Source organism: Pleurodeles waltl, chromosome 4_2 (genome assembly GCF_031143425.1).
Source record: "Pleurodeles waltl isolate 20211129_DDA chromosome 4_2, aPleWal1.hap1.20221129, whole genome shotgun sequence".
In the NCBI taxonomy this organism is placed as follows: Eukaryota; Metazoa; Chordata; class Amphibia; order Caudata; family Salamandridae; genus Pleurodeles; species Pleurodeles waltl.
The window spans coordinates 357,892,955-357,916,811 of NC_090443.1; the positions used below are offsets into that span (position 1 = coordinate 357,892,955).

The 23,857-nt window shown below is 39.5% G+C and overlaps 1 long non-coding RNA gene across 1 annotated transcript in view; it reads left to right on the forward strand.

The window, feature by feature from the left end:
* Window positions 1–23,857, forward strand: part of LOC138292704 (uncharacterized) — a 195,304-nt gene that overhangs the window by 134,307 nt on the left and 37,140 nt on the right. Inside the window, exon 4 of the long non-coding RNA XR_011202763.1 lies at window positions 22,166–22,275. This is a non-coding gene — a long non-coding RNA (uncharacterized lncRNA). The remainder of the gene's footprint in view (window positions 1–22,165; window positions 22,276–23,857) is intronic.

Sequence of the window (23,857 nt, forward strand, 5' to 3'; positions counted from 1 at the left end):
GGCACTAATTAAATTGAACCAATCAGTGCTTGATCCCCGGTCCACACAGAGGAACTGATGGCAGGAATCCCTTGACAAATCAGGAGGCTGTAAAGAAGAGTGCCACGCAAACCAACAAATGGTGTGCAACAGTTAGGCTCCAAGCCCTTTAAGGAACACAAAAGAGTCTTGCAAGTGAGATGCATGCACTAACGCATGCACTTAAAGGCTCAACACTAAAAAAAAATGATTCAGATATAGGTAGTTCAATACAAGGTACTTGTTTGTGGGCACAAAAATATTATAATATTTAACTCAACTCAGCTCAATGGGACATGGAAGAAGGCAGCGAGTATTCATTGGTCCAAAAGGTAGGAACCCACATCTGGCGACTGCCCATCCTGCGCAGTTATCTCAGAACTGGTAAATGCCAATCCTACACGAGTACCCACCATTACCACTAGGTTAGAGACAGAAGGTTACAACTAGGATAGATGAACCAAGGCAGAAAAGATATTTGAGCAGCGTTTTCAGTTTTGCAGAAGTTTGTGAAGATTTTTGAAGTAGTCAGGACAAGAAAAAGATGACTTTCAACATAATATTCTAATTAATTGTCAATGTATAGTCAGGCGTTAAAGGTGAAAAAATACTATGCGGCATATTTATACCCCATTTGTGCTGAATTTGCGTCATTTTTTTAACGCAAATTTGGTGCAAAACTAACTCCATATTTATATTTTGAAGTTAGACCGTCTAATGTCATAATATTGGAGTTTTCACCATTTTTTAGATGCGTGAACTTACCTTGCATCAATGAGATGCAAGGTAGGCGTTCCTATCTAAAAAATGGTGCTAACCCCATAGCCCCATATTTATCCCCCATGCTAAAATGATGCACGGGTGGGAGGAGGGGTTAAATAATGGTGCAAAGCTTGCTTTCCACCATTATTTAACACTTGGGTCAGACCAGGCATTAAGGGACCTGTGGACCCATTTCCATGGTTAAACACCATGGAATGGGCCCACAGATGCCCTCCTGACGCCCAACCCCCTCCCACACCAAAGGGACACCAGAGAATGGGGGACTCCACCCCAGGTAAGTAGGGTAAGTATAGGTGAGTAACTTGTTTTTTAATTAAAGTGCCATTGGGGGCCCAACTTAGGGCCCCCTGCATGGCACAGGATGCAATGGCCATGCCTAGGGGACACTGGTCCCCTGCGCTGCCCACTGGGGTGGTGGGCATGACTCCTGTCTTTTCTAAGACAGGAGTCATGTGGAATGGATGGTTTTGCATCAGAAAATGACTCTAGGCTGGTTAGAGTCATTATTTTGGTACTCTAATCAGCCTAATGTCATGTTTTGGTGCAAAACCCCTTTCTCCCATACCGCCAGCCCCACCCAACTAATGTTGTTTTTTTATTACTAGCCCACCCTTTGCACCGGCTTGCGACATTCCATAAATATGGTGCCCTGCTCGTGCTCAGGAATGGTGCAAGCCGGTGGTAAACTTTTTGGTGCAAAACTGTGTTAGTTCAGTTTTGCACCAAAAAGTATAAATATGCCCATATGTTTGTCCATTCTCAGCAGTTGGAGAGAGTCACACGTTCAGGTTTGCTCATTTCTGCGTTTTGCTTCTTCTTGACCTGCTTCTTTTTTCTAGTGCCTTATTTCTCTGCTTTTCAGTCAATGCCATAAGGGCCCATATTTATACTTTTGAAGCGCTGCATTTGCGTCATTTTTTGATGCAAAAACAGCGCAAACTTGCAAAATGCAATTGTATTTTGTAAGTTTGCACCGTTTTTGCGTCAAAAAGCAGCACAAATGCAGCGTTAAAAAAGTATAAATATGGGCCAAAGTGTGCAGTTTGTATTTTTTTTATTAAAGTGCTACATCTTAACTTATGAGCTGCAATTTTCTCTGGTTAGCCAGATGCACGTTTGCTAATAATTGTCATTAGGTAATTTGTATACACACAGCCTGTACCGACGTCAGTCACACACTGGTTCCCACTGAAGCTGCGCAGTGAGGTCATGAGGCACACAGCTGTTCCATTGCTTTAACTCCCATGTGGAACTGGGGACCAAAACGGGGTCGGCTATCAAACCAGTTAAACTCTTCAGGAGGAAAAAGTACAGTGTTTTTTCAACCAAATATTTCTTGTCACTCAGCTCCAGTACAAGAATTTTCAGAGCCCAGGTAAATTTGCAGTTCGTCATTTAGGAGCTCCACCTCCCCTGGATTTAAGGCCATCTGGTGCTCTCTAGTGCTGAACTAAGGCCTACAGTTGCGTAACTCCTCATTTCACTAAATAAGATTGTGGGCTGGGTGCATTATAATGGGCATTTGCGTAGAGCATTGCTGCAACTCACCTGCCCCCTCTCTACATTCAGTGTGCCAGTACTAAGTAATGAGATTGCTTTTGCAAATGCAAGATGCAATATTGAAATTTAAGAAGAAGACAAGTGCGCCCCATCTCCATTTCAAGTCACAAGGCGGAGGACACAAAACATAACTGTGGCTCAAGCTTTGTAGGCACACAGGAGACTACAAACCACTGAATGGTTATAAACTGAAGTTGATAGCCATTCATCAAATGGAAGATGTATGTGGTGAACACTCTACACAGGTCACAGCAGCTGATAGCTCTGGTGAAGCAGGCAGTGGTTCCTACTGATGTCTGTCTGCCCCCAGATGACATCAGACTAACACTGGTCCACTCTCTTTAAGATATCTAGGTTACAATGCTGGTGTTTTGTTAAAGCGCATGCCACAACGTCTATCTACCTTACCTTGCAGGCCTTGCCTCTACATTAACAAATGTGCGAAATGATGAGAAAATCCCCTCATCACAATGAGCTCCCGTTCTCTGCACTAGATTACTTCATAAAGCTCAAGGTAAATAACTGACCTGACTGCAGCACTGTGCAAATGCATCACTGACCTGCAACACAACCAGGTGAAGCCAGTTAAAACCTGTGAAGCATATCTATTGGGAAATGTTCACTCTGGATTCAGACAGGGTTGTAGCAGTGAGAATGCACTTTTACACACTGCAGATGACACTCCTATTCCTGGACTCGGGTCACTCGGGTCACTCCGGTTTACTTGTGCTTCTAGACCCACCCACTTCCTTTTAATGTTCAACCCTCTCTCCCTGATCAACATCCTGCAGAAATTAGTGGGCATTAAAGGCATAAAAAATGTCTCTTCTTCTGTTTGTCATGCTGACCCTCAGTGGTTAAAATTGGCAAAGCTTTATCCTGCAATGCCATCCTGCACCAAGTGGTCCCTCAAGGCTCCATCCTTTCACTAATGCTTTTTAATCTTTAGATAGAACCACTTGGGGTTAGCCTCAGAGCTCTGCAGTTCTGTACTACCAATATGCTGATGATACCCAGATCCGTCTGAAGATCTCATCCCCAATGACGTTACTAGCTCTCCAAATACATTGAAAACGCCCAAAGTGAAATGTTGATTAAATCCCTAAAATGTAACATTCCAAAACTGGAGTTTCTGTTAATCTCACCTAAAAAGCCCAGCCTACGCCATACAGTCTTACATTGGGCCATTTGTACTCTTCTCAATTACAAATTCATTATTTTTTACAATGCCAAATCAATGTTCAGCATCTTCGACAATAAGCGCAACCTACAAAAGCTCAACTCATTTCTGTTAAGACCTGAAGTGCATGCTATCAGCTGAAACTGATTTGGGGGTAACAGACAATTCATTCCTTACCTGTATTTAAAGACTACAGTTCAGACGTTTGTAATTTCCTGACTGGACCACGGAACTCTCTTCTCACTGGTCTCTTAAATGCACTGAGCTCCATCAGAGTCGTGGTGCTGCTCATTTTGTCTCTGAATGCAAGAAATTCAGCGACATTTCCTCTATAATAACGTATCTTCATTGGTTTCCCATTGAAGACCAAAATTTTAAAGGATTTCCATCACTCAGATGTGCTTCATGTCTACTTCCTCCTTCTTAATGGAGAAACTAAAAAATTCTGGTAACCGAAGGGGTCAAAGAGGCACAATCCTTCTGCAGGAGCCTCCTATATTTAAACAAGAATGCTGTATGAAACAAACTCCATATAGCTGCACCATAAGAATTTGGAACTCACTTCCATCAGGTTCTTCATATCACACCAAGCCTTGTAACTTCCAAAAAGAAACTTAAACTTCTCTTGTTCCATAGGTGTTTTGACTGTGTCTGAGAGATAGTTGGTGACTTCGATTCACTCTGCTATTTATTTGCCAGCCTCTCAAGCCTCAAACGCTTTTGTGGTTGCCTCTTTCTTTGGATTGGTCTTACTCCCATTTTTATCAAGCTGAATTTGTAGCATCCTTTCACCTCATTGTTGCATTTTAGATCGGCCAGCTCATTATCTCCTTTTAGATATTCACATAAGGCTGTAGGATCATATGAGCATACTCACGAGCAGAAACTTCAATACATGTATCAAATTTTATTCAGAGGCATGTCGGGTTCCATTGCTAAGTGTAGTTACTGCTACAGTGATGCATTAAGACTGACATCCGATGCAGTAATATGTGGATTGTATTCAGCTTGAAAAAGATTCTTGTCTCTGAATGGTTTTCTTTATGTCATTTCTATTGGGCCAGTTACAAGGGGTTTAGACCTGATGATTTTACACAATTGGATTTCAGGACACTCAACCAACATATGCCCAACACAGAATACCTGCAAAATACAGCTGTTAAAAAAAACTGTTTTTTTTAGACACCTAATAACATGAGTAGTTCGGCAGATGTTCATAAACAGATATCAGAGCAATTTCGTCTCACAGAAACCATGTTTGAATTGACAACTAGAATTTATACTTTTTTGTATTATAAAATAGAGACATGCAGCCCATTGTCCAACACTATCAACATGCACTACCCCTGACAATAATATATAGCCTCCACCTGCAATGTCAGTTGTTTACCCTTGAATTGCCAGGGTCCTAGAAGCACCTGACAGTTTGGGCTGGATCGGACCCTTTGATCCAACAAATGCCTGGGTTATCTGGTCACGCTAGACTGAGTGAAATGCAAAAGTTCAAGCTGACCGCAATAGACTGTTGAAGTTTTACCTTCTCAGTATTGAGCCAAGAGTCCTGTTTGCGGGAAAGAAGTTTGCTGGGAGCAAGGAGAGCGGCACTGGCAGCTGTCCGCAGCACAGCAGTCCTTCTTCCTGGCAGAGTATCCATAGGTTCAGAAGCATACTGAGTTGGTGGTGTCTGAGGTCTAGTTCTCATACCCAGTGATACCTTTGAAGTGGGAGAGATGTCAAAGAAGGGCCTTTGGAGCGTGCAGTGTCCCTGCTCATCCTGCCCTGGCTCCAGACACATAAAGAGGGGCATGCAACCCTTTGTGTGGGATCAGGACACAGACCATTCAGGTGTAAATGTCAGCGACTCCCTCCCATCCTGCCTAGGATGGCCCATCAGGCTGTGGATGGCCCATCAGTCACACCTAAGCTCCCTTTGTGTATGGCTTTCAGGAGGGAATGCAGAAGAGCCAAGCTGTCATCCACCCAATTGTGTATTCAGAGACAGGCAGAAGGCACCAGTTGGTTAAAGCCAGAAAATACCAAATTTCTAAAAGTGTCAGTTTCTGAATTGCATTTTAAAATCCGACCTTTCCATAAGTTGTAAATATAAATTGTGATTCCAGAGACACCAAACTTAGGGGTCCCCTCTCTTACCAATTAGAAATTAAATTTCTAAAATGTAATAAAGCAATCCCAATGCTATCCTATGGGATAGATAGGCCTTGCAGTAGTGAAAAATAAATGTAAGAGTTTTTCACCACCAGGACATGTAAAACTTAAAAGTACATCGCTTACTTTTTAAATACACTGCACCCTGCCCTTGGACTGACTAGGGTCTACCTTAGGGGTGACACATGTACTAAAAAGGAAGGTCTTGGCTTGGCAAGGGGATTAACTTTCCAGGTCGACATGGCAGTTTAACACTGCACACATAGGCTCTGCAATGGCAGGCCGGAGGCATGTTTAAAGGGCTACTGAAGTGGGTAGCACAATCAATGCTGCAGGCCCACCAGTAGCTTTTGATTTACAAGCCCTGAGCACAGGTAGTGCACTTTACTAGGGACTTATAAGTACATTAAATATACCAATTATGGATAAGTCAATATTGCCATGTTTTAAGCAGACAGCACATGCACTTTAGCACTGGATAGCCACCCATATGTACCATGCACCAGTGTCATCTTAAGTTTTTTGAGTCTTGTGCAACACATATTTTGGAGGCCTGTGTTCAGTAAAACTTTGGATTTTATTAACCACTTTCTGCTAATTCAAATCTGCATGATGCTAAACAACCTCAAATATCTTTAAGAAAACACTGAGCAAAGAGAGAAAGTCAGAGGAAGTGGTAGGGAGAGAGAAGAAAAAGGGATGAGATATAGACATAGACAGAAGTTCACTTTCCCAGGGTTGGAGGGGCATTTCGTAAATAGGACCTCTAGGCAATTGCCTACTTTGCTCATGCTTTAAAAAACTCTGCTGTGTAGTTTTACGGATAACCACACAACCACACTCAAGGTCAGTCAGTGACTTCCATTACCCATTGTTGGATGCCATTTCATCCAGTGGACCAAGGGAGAACACTCTTACAGCTCCATATTCTAGAACAGAGTTGTGCTTTAGCGAGAATGCATTAAAGTCGCATGCTGAGAATTATTCCATGATTCACTAGGTGGACCTGGAAAAGCATCTTTTTATTACGAATATACTTTTTAGACATCAACAACTGGTGGAGTCCACATCACTTTAAATTATATTGACCCGAAGCCAACAATGCCCTCAAACATTTTAATTTTCCACTATGAAGTTTGCAATCTCACACTGTAAAGCTATTGTTACAGATACGTAACTTTTTGTATTTGCTGGTGTATGTTATCTGAGCCACTCTGTCGTGGATTACTGTAACATGTATGAGCACTACATCCATACAAAAATATATTGCAAATGCAATCTACAATACTGTTACACAGTATATATATATATATATATATATATATATATTTTTAAGTGATGTGTAATTGAATAATATTTGTGAATTAATCAAAGAAAAGGAAAAAGGAAAAACATAGTAACATAAAAAGATAATAGACTCAAAGATATTATGCAGAATGCCCTGTGAGGTTTCCAGCATGCAGGCCCAGTTGGGCAACATCAGATGTGGTTGAATAGGGAACGTTTCGTAACAAGGGAGGGGATCATGCGATTACAGCACAGCACGAAGAATAAACCCAGACCCCTGCATTTGTCGGCTCCTCTGTGTTTTTTCCAGCTGTCTAAATAGTGTTTCTGTTCTAGTGGGTGAACTGAATATACCACATTCTTCCGCACAAAAGCGGGCGATTATCGGCTGCCACATCAGCCGAAAGACTATTTTTCAAAAGTCAGTGGCCTCGCTGTATTCAGCCCTAATTGTATTTAGTCATGTCCACAATGCAGCTTTTTGATCGCCGCGATAAAAAAAATCTTCCAGACAGTACGCCTTGTTTTCGTTTATGCAGAACAATTTTACAGCTAAAGACATGAAGAGTTCACAGGGGCTTTGTCGCTGCAGCGCTGTCTCTTGCTCTCCCGCTTTCCTATCCCACTCTCCCACCTCCTCTGCCACACTTTCACCGTCTTTTTTGCTCCCTTGTCGCGATCCCCACCGTTTGGTGGTCTCTCTCTATCTCTTCCAACCTTCTTACATCCTCCTAGAGTGCCTTACAATCTCTCATCGCCTCTTACGTTATCCCACAGTCTCTTCTGTTCTCCTGCAGCCTCTTACACTCTCCCACTGGACCTCTCACTCTCTCCCAGCTTCTTTCACTCTCTCCCCCTTTCATTTTCCGCCAGTCGCGTACACTCCCAACACCTCTTTTATTTACACGCAACCTTTTCCCACTCTCTCGGCACTTCTTCGATTCTTTTGCCAGCTCCGCCAGCTCTTCCACTTCCCATAGTCTTTTCCACTTCCCCATTAACTCTTCGATCATATCTTTCACTCTTTAGTTACCTTTTTCACCGCCCTACTATCTCTTCCACTCTCTCACCCACCCTCCACTTTCTCACAGAATACTCAACTTTCCTGCCATCTTTTATTCTCGAGCTGCCTCTTCCACTCCCCTACAGTCTCTTCACATTTTGCCACCTCGTGCACTCTCTTTCCATCTCTTTAGTTAGGGTGCATCCTCTTTCATTCTCTTTCCATCTCGTTCACTCTCTTACTGCCTCTTCCACTCATTTGTTGTATCTCCAGTCATCGTTTCAAACTCTCTCTCGCTACACCTTGTACTTTCTCCCACTTTTGTCCACCCTCTGTTCAGCTGTGCCTTTGTGTCTTTTTCCCCACCCGCTGTCGCATAAATTCTTGAGCCATACCTTCCACTCTTCCTGTTGAGTCAGTCTGTCTTCTACCTCTACCTTTTCTTCAATTTTCCCGTTGAGTCAATCGCTCTTCTACCTGTACCATCTCTTCCCCTCTTCCATTGAGTCAGTCTCTCTTCTACCTCCATCATCTTCGTTCACCTCAACCATTCTTCCCGCACACCCTCCCAATGTTCCGTTCCCTCTGTTACTGCAGACATCTTGTTTCTTCCCCCTTTCCCTGTTTCTTCAAATCTCACATCACCACCATGTTTCAACATCTCCTCCAGTTTCTTATTGCCTCTTCCTCTCTCTTGTGCATGTCTTCTATTCTCCTATTGCCTCTTGCTTTCTGCGATTGTCTCTTCTGCTGTCAATTTACACCTTTCCCTATCATATGGTCTCCTCCACTCTCTCACTGCCTCCTCAACTTTCCCACCACCTACTCCACTTTCATGTTGTGCTTTTCTATCCAGTGTCTTTCTCTCTCCTACTATTTTCCCACTTGTATTGTTTTTCATTCTCTTATACATCTTTCACACTCCCTCAAGGTCTTTTTTATCCCTGTTTTTTCCTTCACTTTCCCATTTCACTTGCCACCACTTTCTCCACCCCTTAATCCAATATTATGTTGTCTTCCTCTATTTATTCCCTCGATTTATTTCTCCCATCATTTCTTGCATTTTCCTTTGGTTTCGTTCCTTCTCATGTCACTTATTTCACTGTTATCTTTTTACTTTTCCAATGTGTTTTCTATTCTGTTGCTGCTGCTTCTGTTCTCCCGCTGTCTCTTACACTGCTCTGTTGCCTCTAACACTTCCCATCCACGACCTATTTCAGTCTCCCACCATCTTCTCCACTCTTCCGCAATCTCTTTTACTCCCTATTAGTCTCTACTGCTCTTCACATTTCACCCAACCGGCCAGCGTCTATCCTCTTTGCCAGTCTTTCCCCATCTTTGCTGTTCACGTTCCATACAGTTTGAGGTTAATTTGCACTTATGAAGAGTAACCCGACAGATTTGACTGGTACAATGCAAATATTCTTAATTTAGATACACAGGAAAAAGTAAAAAATTGGATATGGAGACAGAATGCCCCGCTCATGGTTCATCCCCACATTTCACTAGGTGTTGTAGCTTTATAAATCCTGCGGATCCCACCATCGAAGTATAGTTTGGCTTCTCTTAGCAGGCTGGCGGGTTGCCCTACAGAGATTAGGCTAAAATTTAAGGGATTGTGGTGTGGCTGGGATAGGGCTAACTCAGATGCCGGGTGACGTTGACCAATGTACAGTTTCTCTGCCGAAGATGGTGACGTGGTGATGATACGTGGATGCAAAGGGACTTCACTGTTGCCACAACACCACTGCATAATAGTGCCCAGTGGCCCCCTTTGCATAACACTCACACTGCAAACAACAGCCACACAAGGGGACTATACTTTCCTGCCATTCAGGGGCCTCTCATTTTTGCAGCATGAAAGGTATTGGTTACAACTTGAATGGTAAGAAGCATATGTGTGGTTTGTAGAAAGTTGATTGACGCTGCCCAGATGGAGAAGTAAGGTTGCAAATTGCAGTATGCAGGATCCTCAAAGATGCAGTGACAGGTGTGTCTGTGATGTGGTAATGATTGGAAATCGTTTCAGGAAGAACAGGAATGCAGTAGAGAACAATGAAACAAATGTACAACTTAGTCCATGTGTGGCACTTTTAGAAATACCTGCCTCCTCCGGCCAAAATGTTGGTTGATTCTTTTTGTTCCCACTGAGCATGAACAGAGAGCTAGGAACAATCCTATGGGTTTGTACTGTACCTTTGAAATGTGCACATGTATGTGTGTTATAGAGACACTATGCATAGCAACGTACTTCCTGGGAGGGCCCTATGAAGGTTCATAGCACACAGCTGTTATCATATGTATGGTGTTGTGATCACAGTGATATGTTCTGTATTATCCAAACTACATCTGGATGCAGTGTTGATCATTTGTAACTGATCAAATGGAATTGCCATACTTCTAGGAGCAATGGATATTCACTTGTATACACTTTTTGTTAGCCTCTGCCAGTCCCACAATTTGACAAACCTCAAAAGGTTAGATCCATCTCATCTCCATCCTTGCCTTACTCCGCTTATCAAATTTGTGCACACAGGAAAAAAATTTGCAAAGTAGAAATATTTCAGATGGTTCCCTACGCAAGGCATTCAGATAGAATGCTGCCATATATTACGTAGTGTTGGTTCTAAAATGTTGTATAGCCATACACTGCTTACGTCTGTACACATTTCATTGTTTCGCTGTACAACAATATTGTAATTACAAAATGTGTGTGTAAACAGACGATTTCGAAATTATACAACTTCGAGTGGCTATGGGCCACGTTCACAACTTCATGGAATCACTCGGTAATGACAGGGTTGTCCATTTTTTTCGGTGCTGACATTTTGTCGTTTAATGTTTTTAGAAAGAAGATGGAGTAACTGCCCCTAAATATGTTTCACTTACCTTTCTGAAAAAACTGCAAAAGACGTTTTCGTGCAGTTGCTTTTCTCATTAAAAATCTATTCCTGTTGGGTTTTTTCTTTTGCAGTTTTTTCTTCAAAACAAATTTAATTGGCATGAAATGTCATACCTCTTTAAAGCGTTTTCCAGATTTTTATCAAATTTTGGAGGAGAGAAGTTGCACTGTTTTGCAAAGCCCTAACAACTGATGGTAATCAATCCACTTTTGAATGCCGCTGTATTTGCAGTTACATTAGCAGATCTTGTGGCGTGCTAACAATAGTTAATTTTCATACCATGCTCTCAAAGCACACCTTATGCTTTGCCACGTTCTGATTTCACATGTTTGTTTTGCGCTCTGAAATCGGTTTTGCAGTCCGCAGCAGAGATTACAATTAGAGTGTTAAGCAAAAGAAAATAGAATTAAATTGCTGTTTTTTCCTCTAAATAAATTATTGTGGTCGCTGTTGATTTTTAAACATTAATTACGAAAATAACTGTATTGAAGGTGACAGCAAAATTTAAACACAAATTTCCTGATGGTTCAGAAAATGTTTAAAGTCAATGCTTTAGAAAAACATGTAGTAGCATAAAATATGGCTCAGTAAAATAAAACATATGAACGCGTTTTAAAGTCGAACACAGATTCACATCTGTTTTACTGAATTCTTGGTTATTTCTTAGAACACATTAAAACACCCGACTTCAATTGTTTCTACCTTCTTGAACTAAAAAGCAAAACAACACTAATTGTTATAATGTTATGTGTGTGGAATAATTTTCCCTTTAGCAAAACATGTAAATACATTTTTTTTAAAAGCCAATAACTTCTAAGAAAATAATATGCCGTTGTTCTCTGAATCCCAAGTAAGTAATCTATCTGCCAGAACCGTCATCTATTCTAGTTACACAGAGTCCAGACATCTAGCTTAAGGCAATTTAAGACAGACTCTGGTTTGACCTATAGACTCTTAGCATGCTGTTTCATGACATGACAAATGGCCCATCCATCAATAACAGCAAGTGATTTTCACCAGGCACTGATTTTTACATTGTTCTGTAAGATACCACATAAACACTAAGGCCCAGAGTTATGAAGAACTCATGCAATGCAGCACAGCAAGTTACATTTTGGCGTAAAATGGTACAAAATGGCGCAAAATGTCTACAATTATTTTTAGATCTGAATTTGCAACAAAACCCATTGCTGGTTGCAAGAGAACGCCCATGCGCCACTGTTGGAACATCCCCTTTAAGCAAAATCACACAAGCCAGCACATTGAGCAACATGGTGCCCCTTAGGTTTACTGGCCAATGCAGATCTCGACATGCGCTGGATAGTAAATGCCACCTGAACACTTTGCTTTGGGTTTGCATTAGAAAAGCATCACAAACCTGACACAAACTGTTTGTAAATCTGGGCCTCAGTGCCCTGAAATTTACAAAAGTTCATGTATTGGCCACAAAGTTCAGAGGAAGCATCCTTATTAAACGTATTGTATATAGTCAAGCATACTCAAGCCAGCTCTACACTGATTTGTATTTTAAAGCACACAGTCTTCATGTATGCTATCTACTACAAGAAATAATGCCAAGTCTTTGATTGATCTCTCCTAATCTAAGAATGATACTGTGGTTGGTGATATATGTAAGCCGATTTGCTTAGCTAGGTACATAACACCGACATTACACATGTTTATTATTGCGCTGGTAATGCCTTCATTGTTAGGGGTACACATGTATCCAGAGAGGGTGTCCATTGGTAAACAAATGACATAAGCATACTCTAGAGACATACAATAGTCAGTTATGTGTATTGTTCGGTCAGTAGTTGTTGATACAATTGTTTCATTAACGTTATGTAATGACACCTACTTTGGTAAGTGGCAGCTTGACCCCTAAAAATGTTTTGATGGCTTCAATTACAAGTAAAATTTGAGAGACCTAAAGTTGGGATTAGTGGGTGGGGCCATTTACCAATGAGGACCCCCCCACCATCTGATGTACTTTTGCTTACATTGGCTAACCATATATCAGATTCTGGCTTGGGTGCAGTGAAGTGCAGTGTTCTTAAATACCTTCGGCCCAGCCCAAGCATCCCCATTGTATTAGAAGCCCCCTATTGCACTGCTCGTCCATAAAGTGTATTCAAGTCTGATTTATTGGATTTTGCCTACTTAGATGCTAGCACTCTCCTGCCTCTTGCTGTTTGAGCCTTGCTGCTCAGCTCTCTTAAGTTAAAGATTTGATATTTTCCTGTTTAACAAACTAATGTCTCTGCCTGTTGAACTCAATGTATTTTTTCATGTTCCCTTTTCAACAGTAACTATTTTGCCATTCATGATTCTGTCACTTTGATTCCATGGCATATTTTATTCTCATACTTTTTCAGTGATTGTGGTGTACTCTAAAATTTACATGCTAGTTCTATCCAAATTTGATTGGAGCTTGGTTACAAAAGCACAAAACACCTTACTTTTCTTAAAAAAACAACAATGGGAGATACTTGTAGTCTGTGTTTGTGTTCATGTGAATTGTATCCTTGGCATGACTCTAAACTACACTTATTCTATCAGTTATTGTGTTTTTCACACATTTAAAAAGTCATGATCCATTGCACAAATGTATACAGCAGACATTGCACTCATTGTTTAATGACATAGTGTGGGTTAGTATAATTTACAGTGCACCTAGTCATTTTATATGACTAATCTGTGGTTTTATGACAGTTGGTTTGTTGAACTATGTTGTAAATAGGGTTTTATCATTTACCATGCCCTAGATTTGTTATGGATTCTTGTTTTGGTGTCAGTGTTTCAGCCATGTAAATCATGGTGAATGGCCTTCTTCATGAAAAAGTGTTTTGAATTGTGTTCTCTGATAATGCAGCTCACTGTATATTTCAAACATGCGGAAATGTTAGTCCCCCATTATGAGTATCCCGTAATTCTTTATGGGGTCAGTAACCCTGGTACCTGTCATATTGGGAATTATGAGCTGCACAAAGCTTCCAGGGACCTGTAACGTTGCTGTTAAAAAGTAAGGCTGGTGAAAACATCAACAATCTCAGGAGGAAACTGCAAGGAGTGAGTAATTATTGGAGAATTGGCCTGAACTGCAGATTCCCTGGTAATTTTTAATTTCTCAGAAGATTGTCAGGGATTAAATCATAATCCACATTAGGTATGCACTCCTGGAGTTAAAAGGTTCCCCATAGCATTTACTCCAGGGATACAGAATAAGCATTGCTGTTCTGAGACACTCCTAAAGCGGCCCTGAGAGTGATTGCTATGAAAGCTCCCATCTGGTTAAGACGTCCTGCCATTGGATTTATAGTCTCCTGGTTTTGTCAAATAACCTGCAGGTGCCTGACATGCAGTGTGTTTTAAATCCCTCAGTTAAGAGCTGTGATTTGTTTTAATTCTCAGCAACATTTAAGTATCTATTTGTTCTGAAAGGATGTTCTTGATTCTTCATGGAAGAAGGCATTGTCATCTGTGACATACATTTGTTGATCAGAGAATATACATCCATTATTCGTGGTGTTTCATCTAAGCAGGTAGACATGCCACTCAATGTACAATAGCACAGGAGTATCATTGCCCAGCCTCTCCTAGGTCTATGACTTGTTAGGTAAATTTCTAGAAGCAGTGCACTACCTTACCTGCTTGTTTTAGCTCCTGCTCATACACATTGCTAAAGCAAAGTACACACCTAGCTATAAGTCATTATAACACCTCATGTTGCCATACCAGAGGTGAACATTATGACCCTGATTCATAAAGAGTTTGCTGTGGGTAGATGTAACATACACATGTAGTATGCTTGGTTTACTTCTGAATATGAAGCGTAAGCCAGGAGTGCTCATGGCTTATTCCAGGAATTCATAGGAATTTTGAAAGAGTAAATCACATCAATTCACTGAAAATGTGGTGAATAGTGTTAAATATGTTCTACTTGTATTAAACTGCTGAAAGCTAAACTGCTCATGTTTTTTTGATGTTCTCAAACATTTTGCCTATTCTTCTGTAGTCAAAGTTGAGATCTCTTGCCTTGGAAAGTAATGCTAAGCCCTTTACCAATAAAATGTTTTTGTTGATCAATTTACCAGCTCCTGTGCAAAAATTGTGCATACTATTGTAGTAAAAAATATTGCAATACACAAATATCAAGGAAAAAATCATGTGGCTCTAAATATCTAGTTTGCATGCTTACAATATAAACTACAAAAATATATCCCCAAACTATTGTGGTAACACATTTTGAGATTATATATGCAAATCTTTATAGTTAAAATGATTTACCTATATAACAACTTTATAAAAATGAATTTTAAAAAACACACACACACATACAAACACACACACACACACATATATATATATACATATATATATATATCTATATCTATATATATATATATATATATGTATAAAACTAAAAGTAAAAGATTTGAAAAAGTAATACCTACAAATAAATGTAAATAAAATAATAATTAGAGAATACATATATAATCAAATTAAATTATTACTATTACAGCAAATACTGATAACTAAAAAACTAATAAATATAATATACATTTAAAATAAAAAGTGTTCTTTTTAATTTAAAAATTATAAATTACTAAATAAAATGAAAACAGTTATAACAATAAAAATATTGTGTACATTAAAACCACAAAACAAATATAGAAAAATAACTAATGTAAAATTAAAACATAAGCAAAGTTAAAGAATACTAACATAACACAACTAAAACAATTAATAAAAATAGATATATCTCCAACAAAATGGGACAAAATATTTTAAATGTGACATCCAAAGTAATATGCATAAAATTTCAAATATACATTATACAATAAAATTACAATTAAACCAAAAATCATAATTGAAATAAAATTAATATTCCGAATTCAACAAAAAAGTAAAAGAAATGTAAACTTTTTAAATATAAATATACCACTTTCTCTTCAACCTAAAAAAACAGTAGGGACACCAATGTGCTTTAATGGGATAATGTTTCTATTCCGACTCCAGCCTCAGCTACAGAAGTGGAAGTGCTGGGCACTGGGTGGATTAGATTTAGTTTTCCCACTTCAACCTAAATAACAGTAGGGAAAATGTTGAACTTTGGGGAGGAGTGGGTTCAAGATTTACTGTTTCCACTCAAACGCAAGCAATAAGAGGAAAATGTTTGACTTTGGAGGAGTCAGATTTACTATTCCCACACCAGTATAAGGAACAGTATGGGAAGCTTAGGACTTTAAAGGAGGGGAAAGATTTACTATTTCCACTCCAGTCCAACAAACATTGTGAAAATGATTGCACTTTGGAAAGGTGAGATTTGCTCTTTACACTTCAACCTAAGCAGCAGTAAGGAAAGCAATGGACTTTAGAGGGGTCAGATTTGTTATTTCCGCTGCAAAGTACGCCAAAGTAGGGAAATCATGGGATTGATGAGGTTACATTCTATATTCACACTCCAACCTAAACAATAGAAAGGAAGGTCAAGAAAAAAATTATTATTTTTTCAAAATACATTTTTTAAATCACATTAAAATTAATACAAAATCAAATCTGTTCACAAAAAGTTAAATGTTTATTAAAATTAAGTTTTAGAAACAACCAAAACCTCTACTAAATCACTTATAATCATCAAACTTTATAGTTAATTAATCAGTTAGAAACATTATTGTACAGTTCTTAACAATGCATATCAGAAATAAATATCTATTAATATAATTTACTATTTACATTTTTAGAAATTGTTAAACAAGTTGAAAATATACCTATATTTAACTACCTTTTCATTATACTTTGCTAAAAATGCAATAACCTGCAGTTATTTATAATAAAATAAACTCAAAAATATTATTTTAAAAATATGTCGAAAACAATAAAACAACAAAAGAGAACTACAAACAGCCATAAATAACAGATTATTAGTACTCAAGATCACAAAACATTACAAAATAATACAAAATCAATATTATGTACAACTACATTTAAGGAAACAACATTCGAAACTTTAAAACGATCTCCTTACTTCCAATATTCTGAACCACACAATTCTTGTTACCATAATATGTTTTCCTATATTTATGTCTGACAATATTTTTGAGAGGATTTTAACAGTGTACACCATTTAACAAGAACAAACATCTGGAAGAAAATGAGCAATTACCTAATTCTATACATTCTGCTACCTTTTATGCAGTCGAATGACATTGTTCCTGTTTTTATCCAATTTGCTACAAGTCAATTATCCATTTCAGATAGTCTCTCACAGACAGCTCACCCAGAGCAGTTGTAAGTAAAATGAACGTATTTCATTTATTTTAAGCTTTCACAGCATCTGCCTGCTTTTTCCTAGAGTGCTCCAGGCCTTTTTCCATTCTAAGAATAAAAGCTTGTTTGTTAGTGTTCTCCAGCTCCAAACAACAGTGGTTTAGCTCATTGTGACTAATGAATTCCTCCGGGAAATCTGTAATGAACTCTAAGTACCTTGGAAAAAAAAGTTGTCTTGGAAGCAGGGCACTTGATCTCTCGGAAATGTTATTGTAAATAAGATAGATTACTGGGAAAACTTTAACAAAACAAACATGCTTCTGCTAAGCTGTTGCAACTGGGCAACACTCTATTTTAATATTTGGTTTGAATGAGGATATTCTTAGTAGAGCGTTTTGAGGCAATTACTAGACAGCACATTTTTGAGTTCCCAAGCTCTTAAGTTTCCCAAGTCAATGCATGAGTAGTTAGTCTACTCCAGGCTGGGATTTGTAGTCCTAATTGAATGATGGGATAAGCAGGACTACAGGACCCAAATGAAATGCAAAAACCTGGACAGGCTGAGCGTATCATGCATGGACCAGGGAAATTGAGAGATCTGGTATTCTAGGGTATACCACAGCTGCCTAACTTGTAGCATCAACGTTAGATAATTAACCCTCAGGGCCAAACTGAAATAATCTAAATACCTGTAGTTCCGACGATGCTAGAAAACAAAAGGTGTGATGTACAAGTGGTTTTTTGATGACAGACTGTGTGATTCGCAAAATGACGGGCTTTACATTAGCAAAACCGTAATAGTAATAGTTGTAATATTTCTAAATTACATTGAATGATGCAAATATCTTTCCGATTTCTAATATTCTTTTAGCAATACCTGATTCATAAGGAGGAGCAGCATGGAAAGGGGATCCCCCTCCATACTGATTCTTATCAATTGCACTGACATATCAATTTTATGAGATTGCAATCCCAGTTATAAACCATTGATGTAATATCACCTTATAACAGGAGGTGGTGCTTGATTTCCAAAATGGAAGATGTCTGTGAAGATTACAGCAACCTCATTCAATTCACGGAATGCCAATTTTATTTTTGCATTGCTTCCCCTCTCCTTTTTAAGAGAAAGCCGCTGACAAAAAAGGAAAGCATTGGCAAAGCCGACAGGCCTGGCCTTGGCCAGCTGGTGAGATGGTTAAATGTTTTTACTGCTAGCATATTCTACAAAAATAAAATTATAATAAAGGAAAAAAGCAAAATATGCTGTCACCTAAACGCAACTGCTTTATGCTTGCAGTACATATTTTACATTTAAAAAACATTCAGTAATGCAGCAGTCTTCCTAGCGATGTTTTTAAACAAAAAGACTTTGAATTGTGCATGCATTTTATGGTTAGATTATTGTGAATATTAGTATGTTTATTATAATTCTTCTTCTTATTATTATTAATATTAGTTGTAGTAGTAGTAGAATTACAGACAAAAATAAATCACCACCAAGGCAAGGTGTCTAATTAAAGCTACAGTGTTGCAATGTCACTTAAACACTTTGTAGCATAAACGTTTAAAAAGGAGAAAAAGGGTTGCCGACAAAATAAATAGCTTCTACCTAAAGTAATTGTAAAAGAAAACAAAACAAAAAATAATTTTAAAAAACGTTTTGAACCACCTTTGCTACTGAGGAGAAATGAACTATTTTAAGTGGATGTGAACAATATGCAGCCTTTTAAGGTGAAAGGAGTCAGTGGGTTAAGTGAGCTGACCCACTGCAACATGCTGTATTCTGTAGTGGGCAGAAGCAAAATGCGAATAATAATTTAAAGGACCAACAGATGACGCCTGCTGACTATAAATCCGACTTTGAATATTTGGCATACATAACTTTTTTGGAAAAGCTAGAGTTTGGTGAGAAAATATAAGCTATCACAAATGACACACATAAAACCATGGTATTATGTGATGCGGTCTGATGCTCAATGCTGACCTCAGTCTGTGCTCTTGTAAAAGTTTACAAGCCATTCCAAGCTGATTCCTCCCTCATTCATATTAATGTGTTAAGAAGCTTACAAATGTGTGTGCCCTTTCCTGTTGCGGTACTGCAAAAGAAGAGGATGATTGCAACGCAATGCAGAACAAGTTGTTCTGTGACCACCCAGAGTGATTCTTTTAGCATTTTGCATATCATGCTAAAATGGGACTAACAGGAACAGAGATAAGTTTTTAGCAGGAGTTTATTTAACAAAAATGGATGGCATGTGCCATTGTGAACATTATGACCTGATCTTGGGAAGATAGACAACTTCTTTGTGAAGCTGTCCTTCAGAAAGTGCAAAATGGACTTCAGAGTGACTGTGACATAGCCATTTCGCTTTCAAATTACTCCACATCACTGGAGATGCTGTGTTACAAGTCCAATGAGCGTGTTGAATATCGTAGTGCAGTTTAGGCCTCTTTGTGCTAACTTCAATTAAAACATACCAATAAAGTACCACATTACAGTATTTTGCAGTAGGAAAATCTGTAACTGGAGCATGATATCAGTGGTAATATGTTTCCCTTTTGTAACATACACCTTCTGGCTTGCCTTTAGTCTATTCACGCTGGGCATTCCCCCAGGGTGCAAGATTTAGTGGGGTGCAGGAGCTGGCTGCAGCAGTCCTACGTGGGTCCAAAGAAATGTACATTTAAACAATATTTATGGAGGTTGCTGGTGTGTGGGTCTGCATTTTGACTGTTTTACGTCTCATGGCTCTCTTGCCCCGCTCACCTTCTCCCTACCCCTTCCTTTTTTTCAACAAACTTTTAAAGAGGATGAATGAGAGTAGGTGCCAAATTTGCTTCTACCCGGGGCACTTTCTGAGAAAATACCAGCTCTGTACTACTTATTTATCCAAGGTGTTAACCTACAATATTAGCAAAAATGACATTAAAAAAACTTCAAAACGAAGTATTAAATTACATCTTAGCAGTCTTCCTGATTGTATGATCTTGGATAAGTTGAGTTCCTCTCATCACATGAAAGGCTGTCAGTACCAAAATAAAAGGAAGGAAAATGCCCCTCCCTTGCTCCCCAGCTGGGAACTAAAAGACAGCCAAAATTGGTAAGCAGTAGGCACCTGATATCACCAGGATCTGGTGCAACTGCTGCACTAATGGTTGCTAGACAACTGCCATTCATATCTGTAGAAAGTATGCACATGTTCCTGGAAGCTACTACATGAGAGTGTTGAGGAGGGAAGGCTCCATGCCAAAAATACTGGATAATCACTATGTAAATGAGTTTTATATAGTGTCACTTTGTACAACTGTATTTTTTGCAGATAGCCTGAATGTCTCTCATGAATAAGTTGGGCAACTCTGTAATAGACAGTTCTATTTTTCTAATAATTTTTGCCTTCAAGAATTCGAGATATGCCTGTCTAGCAGAAATATGATTTCTTCAAGTTAAAGAGCACAAAAAAACAACATTTGTGGCATTAAAATTGGTAGGCACACCCACAGTGAATACTCAATTTGCAGTTTATTCGAACTATGCTGTTATAATTCCCCATTTCTGATAATGCAGTATAACAGAATCATTTAAATTTGGTAAGTGTTGCACTAAGGTTACACCAGTTAAAGGTTGTTGCCATAGTCTCTGCAAGCAAGTGTGAAAGCTACCCAGAAACGTGATCATCACTAGACAGCCAGGTTTGGGGCAGGGCCACTGGATTTATTGGCAGGGGAAGACCAATTTATGCGGCATGGTGGACTAAATTATGCAGTAAGAAAAGGCAAATAATGGCTCGTGATATGCCTTGTTTTGTGGTAGTATTACGTCATTATTTTGTCACGTTTACACCTGGTAACGTGATCTGGACAAAGGTTTGCCCATGTTAGTACCGGTTTAACACCTAAATAACGCAATAAGTACTTGAAACATGACCAGTCAATTTTTGTGAAGGTCTTTTTACTGCATGGGAACATGTGTCACCACGTTTTAGAAACGTTTAATCTGTTTGATCTGGAGATAATATTTTTTAAATCTGTATGTTATGAAGCAGATGATGGGTTGTGCAGCAAATACGGCAAATTTATAGTTATGTGGAAAATACTGTGGTGGAAAAAAAAACAAATAATTACAGTGACCCTGCTTTTATGGCTGATGAAAACTAAATAAGAGGTAGTACATCCCAGCTGAGGTAGAGCTGTTACCGCCTTTACACATAACCACTTGCTAGTTCTACATAGATGTTCCTGCACAGGATTTCTGAGTGCCACACTACATCACGTTTCCAGTACAACCAATGACAATGCAAATGGCCTCATCTGTACAAACCGACTGCACACGCATTTATCTCATGTATATTAATTGTGGAAATCCTAATTGTCTGACTAAATTGGGACTTCAAGTATCTGCAGCGTGATGCTTTGTGTCACTTTCCATTAATGTCACCCTTAGACTGGTAGAAAATGTTCGATTAGGCCTTTGACCATCAAATGATTCTGCCCCAACAAGTATAAAACGGCCGTCGTGAATGGCGCCCTTTATGTTAGGTATGGGCGTTTTATGCCATTAGCACGTCTGATCATTAGTTCTGTCTGAGCGCTGGCTGGGACAGGCAGGTGTGTCCGTCCTCATATATACATAAAACCGCTACTGTTAGTGAGATTTATGGGTCTCGCGTTGCCTTTGCATATTTGAACTGTTTTGGCCAGCTAGGCAAAAAGAGCAGAACCACAAACTTTATTTATGTATATTGCCATTTAATGCAAACAAACTATACAGCCATGAGATGCCAGGAAAATATTCTGCAAAACCCCACTGTGTGTCTGCTTGGCTTCCACCCAACACTCTGAGTAACCTAAATATGGCTATAAAAGCTGGTGGCGGTCACTGACAGGTTAATAATGTGTACTGTGTATATGCAATACCATAAATCCCATTAATGCGCATTTTGGACACTCTCGTTAAAACGCCCGTGTTTTGTTTTTTTTCTCTTTTGCTCGCTACAGAATAAAGCGGCGTCTGTCTGAGAACGTTGGAGCGGAGACCCAGCAAGCACCGAGCCCGCCCCCCTTGCTCGCGCTGTTGGCGAAAGCTCTCGCGCTTCATCATCTAGAAGGTATCGCATTGCTTCCCACTCTCCATATTTTTTTACCTCTTACAGCTCGCGCCAATTAATGTCAGTTCATATTGGGATCCGTCTAATTTGGGTCTGTGTACTTTTACTCCATACATCCGCCAGGCCCTGTCCTCAGATGCCTTCTCTTAAAACGCTGCGCTCTGCGATGGCAGGAAGGCTGCCGGCTGTGGTACATTTCTGAACACGCGCGTCTGCTTCATGGAGATTGCTTTGAAACGCTTGGCGTCCTCGGGACTCCAGAGCGGATAGATTTCCCCTCAAGCTATATTCACATGCAGTGCACATAAGAACAATTGTTTTTGCTAACTACGCCCACGAAGGAAATTAACTTACATTTTGTACCAATGTACATCCAACATGGCCCTGTTTAATACAGCGAAATAAGAGCTAAGTTCCAGACTTTGAAGGGGGCGAGAGGAGTCGGCGAGCAGCGAGCTATGGCCTTTCAAACATATGACGTCACTGGAGATGACCTTACCTGAAGTTCTGTCACATTTAGAATGATGGAAGGCACAAGGCAGATTAAACGAAGGTGGTTGACGCTTTCGGTATTATAATAGGCTTCACCCAACTCCAGAACTCAGCAATTAACAATCAAATGTACAGGTAGTAAAAAGGAAGTTAGAAAGCAAACAAAATGGAACAGATCTCGTATTACCCTCATTTGAAGGCTGTTAATCTCCGTAGGCCCATTGTCACACTCTAAAGAAGCAAAATGCCTTCCTTTGACTTCAACATAACCACCTACCTTGGAAGCCCTCCTCACCCTGAGATTTTATTTTTGATCTCCAATGATTTTAATGGACTCACCAGCTAAAATCTTTAATCTCGCACACCTTGGAGACTGAAATAGTTAAAAGCTATGACAAAGGAATCCTTCCTTCACTTCCTCTCTTCCCTTCCACTCCTCTTCTTTTTGCCTCACCTACCAGCTTTCACCCCTTCATCATTGGTTCTGTATTCTGTCATCTTCACTTAGGGCCACATGTACGAAGCATTTTGCACGTCGCAAGTGGCGAATCGGGCCACCTGCGACGTGCAAAATGCAATTTGGGAGGCAGAGACCAATTTTTGTGATTTGGTTAACTATTTACCGAATCGCAAAAAGGGTTTGCGAGTCGCAATTGGGAAGGGGTGTTCCCTTCCTAATTGCGAGTCGCAGTCCCATGTATGATTGTTTTGTGACCGCAAATGTAGTCACAAAACAATCGCAGTTAGCATCAGTTTCAAACTGGTGCTTATCCATTCGCAAACGGGAAGGAGTCCCCATGGGACCCCTTCCCCTTTGTGAATGTCAGCGAAAATATTTTTTCAGAGCAGGCAGTGGTCCTACGGACCATTGCCTGCTCTAAAAAAATGAAAAGAAAACTTTTAATTTTTTTTGTTTTTAAAATGCATCTCGTTTTACTTTAAGGAAAACAGGTTGCATTAAAAAAAAAAAAAAAAAAACCTGCTTTATTTAAAAGCAGTCACAGACATGATGGTCTGATGTCTTCAGTAGGCCACCATCCCTGTGAGAGAGGCCATTCCCAACGGGATCGCAAATTGCGACCTACTTCAT